Source organism: Bidens hawaiensis, unplaced genomic scaffold (assembly GCF_021521415.1).
Source record: "Bidens hawaiensis isolate Kalapana, Puna unplaced genomic scaffold, B.hawaiensis_p1.1 tig00010099_1, whole genome shotgun sequence".
Classification (NCBI taxonomy): Eukaryota; Viridiplantae; Streptophyta; class Magnoliopsida; order Asterales; family Asteraceae; genus Bidens; species Bidens hawaiensis.
The window spans coordinates 262,567-270,033 of NW_027491761.1; positions in this window are offsets into that span (position 1 = coordinate 262,567).

Consider the following 7,467-nt stretch of genomic DNA (forward strand, 5'->3'; position numbering starts at 1 on the left):
CTGCCAACCAATGGGGTTGGTGCGCATGCTGCGCCGAAAGTAACTTTTCAGACATAAAGCAGATTAGGTCAACAGCTCAAAAGATAAGACAACACAAAAGCAAACGGCTAGATTTAAACAGAAGAAAACTCGAAGGATTCAGCGCGAGAAGGCTAAGGCGCGAAGGCAGACACAGAAGGTCAAGAGAGCGCGAGCGCGAAGGCAGACAGAACTAACCTTAACGCGTCGCGGAAAGAACTACCATTTCTAAGCGCGCCGCGGGAAGAGTCACATTTCTTAGCGCGCCGCGGGAGGAACTAAAATTCCTAGCGCGCCGCGGGAAGAACTATAATTCTTCGCGCGTCGAGGGATGAACTACGATTCTTAGCGCGCTGCGAGAAGAACTACAAATCCTTAGCGCGTCGCGGGAAGAACTACCGTTCTTAGCGCGCTGCGAGAAGAATTACAATTCTTAGCGCGCTGCGAGAAGAGTTCGTCTCGCGTATCGCTGAAACAGGTGGTCTTCACGCAGGATTCCTTGTAAGGGGTCTGGCGCGTGGAGCTGCGCAGACAACCTTAGGCGGGAAGGAACAAAGGACAAGCACAGAGTTAGAAGAAAAAGAGGGAAACAAGGCGTAAGGGCGGGACGGCGACAAGAGGGAAAAGAAGGCGGAAAGAGAGGAGAGGGACGGGACGGCGGAAAGAAAGAGAGAGAGATAGAGGCGGGAAGGAAAATATATTATTATTATTAAAAATAAAGTATAAGTATAAATAAATATTAAATCATAAAAGAAAGAGATCGGGTAAGGGAAACGGGTACCTGGGTCGGGTCGGATCGGGGCAGATGTCACAGTTACGGCCGAAAAGCAAGGGTTGCCATGGTTCACCGGTTTTGCTAATTTTTTGTCTACGGGCCTTGTGTTGAAAGGGATGACTACTCAACAAATAAAGAAATTTTTCCGGGATGTCAATCGGTATGTTTGGGATGATCCTTATCTCTTCAAGATTGGTGGTGACCGAATTCTTAGAAGATGTGTGTCGAAAGAAGAAGGGTTGAATATTCTAAAGCATGTTCACGAAGGTTTTACGGGAGGTCATCATGGAGCGCATGCCACGGCTCAGAAGGTATTTGATAGTGGTTTTTATGGGCCATCGGTTGTAAAAGATGTGGTGGAATTTGTTAAAACGTGTGATGCTTGTCAACGCACCGGAAATATTTCATCGAAAAACTAGATGCCTCAAAATCCCATACAAACTCTTGAAATATTTGATGTTTGGGGCATCGACTTTATGGGACCGTTTCCCATTTCCGGTGGTCACAAGTACATTTTAGTGGTGATAGATTATGTTTCCAAGTGGGTTGAAGCCCAAGCACTAGCCACGAATGATGCTCGAGTTGTTGTGAAGTTTTTAAAGAAGTTGTTTACTCGGTTTGGAACTCCACGGGCGATTATTAGTGATCGAGGTACTCATTTTGTAATTCCGTCATGGAAAAAGCCTTGGCTCGTTATGGAGTTACTCATCGCACCTCTACCGCTTACCATCCTCAAACGAATTGTCAAGTCGAAAATGCTAATAGAGAGGTGAAGAGAATTTTGGAGAAGACGGTTAGGATAAGTCGAAAAGATTGGTCGGAGAAGTTGGATGACGCGCTATGGGCATTCAGAACCGCGTACAAGACACCGTTGGGTACTACACCATTTATGTTAGTTTACGGTAAAGCATGTCATCTTCCCGTTGAGTTGGAACATCGAGCTTTTTGGGCGTTGAAGACGGTAAATATTGATCTTACTGAGGCCGCAAGGAAGAGGTATTTTCAAATTCATGAGTTAGAGGAGCTTCGTGATGCGACGTATTCTCAATCGTTGGATATCAAGGAAAAGACGAAAGTGTTGCACGATCGACGTTTAAAGGGAGGTAAAGACTTCAAAAAAGGTGATAAAGTATTGTTATTTAATTCTCGTTTGAAGTTATTTTGCAGGAAAATTGAGATCGTAATGGATGGGTCCATATGAGGTCAAAGAGGTTTTTCCGTATGGTGTGGTGGAGCTAGAGAATCCGGACAATGGAAGTTCATGGAAGGTGAACGGTCATCGTTTGAAGCTATATTTAGGAGGGCCAGAAGAGGCGATCGAGATGGAGGAAACTCCACTCGAACCATCATCTCAAATCACCGCATATATTCTTGAGTGAAAACTCAAGTGTAGAGTTTGTATTCATTACCGTTTTTTTATTTTTTTTTATTTTTATTTTTTTTAGCCGCAAACGTAGTTTTTTGTAGTTTTTCTTTGTTTTGTGTTTTGAAGTTTTGCCAGTTTGAAGATTGACTGAGCTAGAGAAACAATCCCGAGGAAGAATATATTGAAAAAGACAAGTGTGGGGATGGAGTAGCAGTGGAGCCGTATACTTATTATTTATTTATTTGCTTCTGATTATTCATGTTTTGTATTTTTTGGGTTGATTGAAGTACTTTAATTGCATAATATCTATCATTATGATAAAGATACATTTTTAGATATTGTTTGTTGAATTTTTTCCGCTTACGTTCGTGAGAGAAGGAGTTACCATTTTTTGAGCACGTTCGTAGTTGGAGGGCATTCATGGAAGAAGACTTTGGCATCATATTTCATGCGCATATTACCAGCTAAGTCTTTTCCATTTATCTAGCTTGTTAATTTTTTTATTTTTTTTTTCTGTTTTTTATTTTTAGCTTTTAGTTTTTTTGTAGTCCGACTTTATTTTATTTTTATTTTAAGTCGTCCTTATCCTTGCATTGAGGACAATGCAAAATTTAAGTGTGGGGATATGATATTTGAGTCGTAGTTTAAATTGAGTTTTATAAAAAAAATTAAAAAAAAAATAAAAAGTTCGTAAAAAATGTCCCTTGAATCTAGTTTTTTGTGTTAAAGTGGGAGATGATGATTCTTATTAGAAATTGGTTTTTCAAACTACTAATAATATGAGATAAATAAAAGAAAGCGCACTTAACTTGGGATGTGTCGGTAGGCTCAGCCTTGAAAATGAAAGGGCAATTTGATAAAATGGGTCGGAAATCTCTTGTGGGTAAAGCGTTTTGTCCGTAGAAAATAAGTAATGAAAGGTCAGCCATACTCAAGCCTCAATTCTTGGTATGAAAAAGTGAAAATTTATAAAGTTTGAAAAGTTTAAAAAATTTTGAATACGTTATCATATGATGCTTGGGTAGGTTTAACGTTAGAGTATGCCGTGTAGCCTGTGATATAAATTTTAAACTGCTAGTTTTAGTGTTTTACACATCATTGGCGTATGGTTTTATAACCTCAAATCTTGTATTGATGGGATACCCCGGGTCCGGAGACCATGGGTCTGTATGCCGACTATTCATCTGGGTATTCACAATTCCAAATGGGATTGTGAATATTTAAAATTAAGCTAAAAAAACAGAGAGAAAACCCGCAGTTTTCTGCCACATAAGTCTTTAAACATGATCACAAAAAGTACAAAAGTACAAATGCATTACAGACTTGATCATCCACGTTGTTAGCCATGTGGGGTCCCCTTGCTAGCGTCTCATTACCATTAAGAAACGGACCACAAGGGACACGCTACATGTTAGTCCTATAGATGAAATTTTGCATACTCACCTATGGTAATGGTTCGGTGTATTGCTTGATAACGGGGGTATGTCATGTTGTAGGGAACAATAGCTATAAAACAATTGTACCTTAATAATATCTAATGGCTGCTTGGTAGACTTTGATGCTTAAATTAGGTGGATAAACAATACCCTTGATCGTCTTAACTATTCATGAAAAAAATAGAGCAACAAAAGTTTTAAATTTGCTAATTTTGAGGTTTAAGTCAAGTTGGGGTGGTCTGGTCCGGTAAAAGCTGAAAATAAGCGGGTCTTAATTGTGTAAACCACTGAGTACTATTATTGTCGAATCATATTTGTCCCGATAAAGATTAAGGCATGGGTTTAAGTGGACAACAATATCGGTGATCGCGGTTTTTGCGTTATTCTAAAGTTTTAAATTAATCTATATGTTTTTAAGACTGTATTTTCCGATTCTGATTCCATTGCATTAGACTTTTTCAGGGACGAAAAATAGTAAGTGTGGGGATATTTGATGTAGTTTAATATATATATATATATATATATATATATATATATATATATATATATTATATAGATATTCCTACACTTTTAAGTACTTTTGAGCCACACTTTTATTAGAATATTATTCTTAGTCGGTTCATATTTATATTCTTTTTAGATTTCAAATAAAGCGTGTTCAAACGACGAAATAGAATTAGTATGATCAAGTTTAAATAAATAACATTCTATGTTAACAAATAAAGAGAGTCGTACCGTAAAGTGTTTGAAAGCATGTATGATTTTATGTACGTTAAAGTGAATTAATTTGCCTATTCTAAATTATACATGACTATATATGTTTTTAATAATTATTTGCATAGAATACATTATATTAGTTAATTGATTTGTGTTCACAGGTAGTAATCACGTGGGCTTCAATTTGTATTTAACAAATGTTTTAATATATTGGATTTCTTATGAATTGGACCCTACTAGACGTGAGGAACAAGAAGTTGAGTCGGCTGATTGGTTTTGACACAAGATACATAATACATATTCTTAAGGGGAGCCGCACAACATTCTGGGGGGTCAACAGAGAAGAGTCAACGAGCAGAAGGTTTGGTAGAGAAAAAAAGATCCCTTGTTTTCGTGATTAGGAGGACACAAGAGAAAAAAAGATACTGTTGAGTTTTGGAGTTCGATCAAAGGAAATAAAGAAAAAAAAAGCTTTGGTTCGAGCCAAGATCGTTTGGGTTCAACACTGTAACATCCCGAAATTTCAAAGTGATATTAATTATATTACTTACTAATAGAGGGAAAGTTTACTCGGGTTGTCAGGAAATAAATAATAGAGTAGGAGTTGGTATGAGTCGGGCTAGTGTTGGATTAATGGAGACGGGTTAAATGAGAATGAGCCTTAGGTCCATGGGATTTCAGGGATATAAATATCCCCTAAACCCAAAAATATCTTCATTTCCTTACTTGCTACACACACACTCCAAAAACACACACACCATCTACACCGCCGCCGGGCCGAGGAGAGGAACGGGCAGATCCGAGAGAGAGAGAGAGCGATTAGTGTGTTAACAAGTTAAACGAGATCCAAACAAGCTCAAAAAGGTATGATTCTTGATCTTTGAAGTTTAAAGATCCAAGCTTTTTAGTGTATAAGCGGCCGAAAATGGTCGGGAAGCGTAGTGGGTGATATTGAACCATAGCAAGGGTGTTAAAATCGCTAAAAATGCTGGACAGAAACCGAACAGCGGCTGATCTGGACAACTTCGCCTGCAACTGGGCAACTTCGCCTTCAAAGCGATGAACTTCGCCTGCAAGCTAAGTTCGCCTGATGAACTTCGCCTGCAAGCTAAGTTCGCCTGATGGCAACTTCGCTGTAAAGTTAAGTTCACCTAACTGGTAACTTCGCCTGAGGCCAAGTTCGCCTGATGACAACTTCGCCTGAAGCCAAGTTCGCCTGATGGCAACTTCGCTGTAAAGCTAAGTTCGCCTAGCTGGTAACTTCGCCTAAAGCTAAGTTCGCCTAAGGTTAACTTCGCCTAGAGCTAAGTTCGCCCTAGGGTTAACTTCGCCTAAAGTCAAGTTCGATTAGAAAATAAATTAAAAATCTAATGAAAAATGTGTTAAGACAGTTAATGGAAATAAAATTTTTCCAAGCTGACCTGGCAGCTCGACCCCAGGCAGGGGCTCTGCCCCTTGGACCCTGCTAAGGGCTGCCGCCCCTAGACCCCGCTGCCAGGGGCGCTGCCCCCGGACCCCCGTTCGTTGTGGGTAGTAGTTAAGACTGGAAAGATGATATGAGTAGTGATAGTTGTTTGATACGTATACTTGTTATACAGTCAGCCGTGCACAACTGAAGAAAGGGATTACGATTAACGGTGAACGTAACCGTGTTCAGGTGAGTTTCTAGCCCCATTCCTTGTTATGTTTTCGGGGCTGTGTGCATACTCGATGTGTTGTTAATACATTTATCCTAAGTGATAAGTGTATGTCATATGTGATATGTGTGATAGATATGAATGATTGTTTGTCGGTACGCGAACGATCTTCGGATATTGCGCGTACTGTCAGGTTAAAAATAAAGGTACGAATATTATATATCGAAGATGTATGAATATTTCAAATGAATACTTGTCGGGGCGTGAACGATCTTCGGATATTGCACGTAACGACAAGGGGTATGGTTGTTAAATGAATGAGGTAAAGAATGCCTAGAGTGTTCTTATGTTATAATGTAAGTATGTGTATATAGGTACACGAATGGCATGTGAGTTCTACGTTTGACATAGTAAGTTAGGATGGCAAATCCCTCTAGCTTCTGTCGGACATAGACTCGGCTGGTAATGGCGTAGTTAAGGACTGCGAGCCTTATACGTGAAGTAGATGATATATGTAAACGTAGATAAGGACTGCGAACCTTATACGTAATGTAGATAGGCGTCAGCATAGGAAAGGACTGTGAACCTTATACGTGCTGTATTTGTAGCATAGGGGAGGACTGCGAACCTCGTACGTGCTATGAATTAGGTTGCAACATAGGGAAGGACTGCGAACCTTGTACGTGTTGTGGATGTATTTCAGCATAGGAAAGGACTGTGAACCTTATACGTGCTGATTTTGTAGCATAGGGGAGGACTGCGAACCTCATACGTGCTATGAATTAGGTTGTAACATAGGGAAGGACTGCGAACCTTGTACGTGTTGTGGATGTACTATGGTATAGGGAAGAACCGCGATCCTTGTACGTACCATAAATGGTGAACATAGGTAAGGACTGCGAACCTTGTACGTGTTCACGACCTTGAGTACAGGTATAGACGGTGAACTATGAACGTACTCTCGGTAGACTGAGGTTAGTGATTGTAGATATGTATGTATGTATGGTAGCAAGTATGTATGTAGAACAGAAGGGTAACTAGTGAAGTATGGATATGTATCTACAGATATGTATGTATGTGTATGTATTGTATGGCGTTCGATTAACTAGAACTCACTCAGCGTAGCTGACTTTTAGTATGCACGCAGGTGAGCTGATTATAGAGTTAGCATGAGGATGACACACGGCATGGATTGAACGGCTAGCATCTGAAGAAAGAAGTAAAGATGTTTTAAATATAAAGTTTTGTGTTATGGTATCAAAGAAAAGATTTAATGTTTTGTAACAAATGATTGATGTTTTATATTCCGCGAAAAGTTTTAATAAACTCTGATTTGAAGAACTGTGTTGTAAGGCCCCGTTACCGGTAACCCTACTTTCGTGTTGGATTTACTCATAAACACAGTTCTAACTATCAGAGTTGATTAAAACATTTACGCGGAAAATAAAACTTTCATAAAACATTACAATATTTCACAACTTGTCCCAAAACATCCCTTGTCTTCCACATTAAAACATT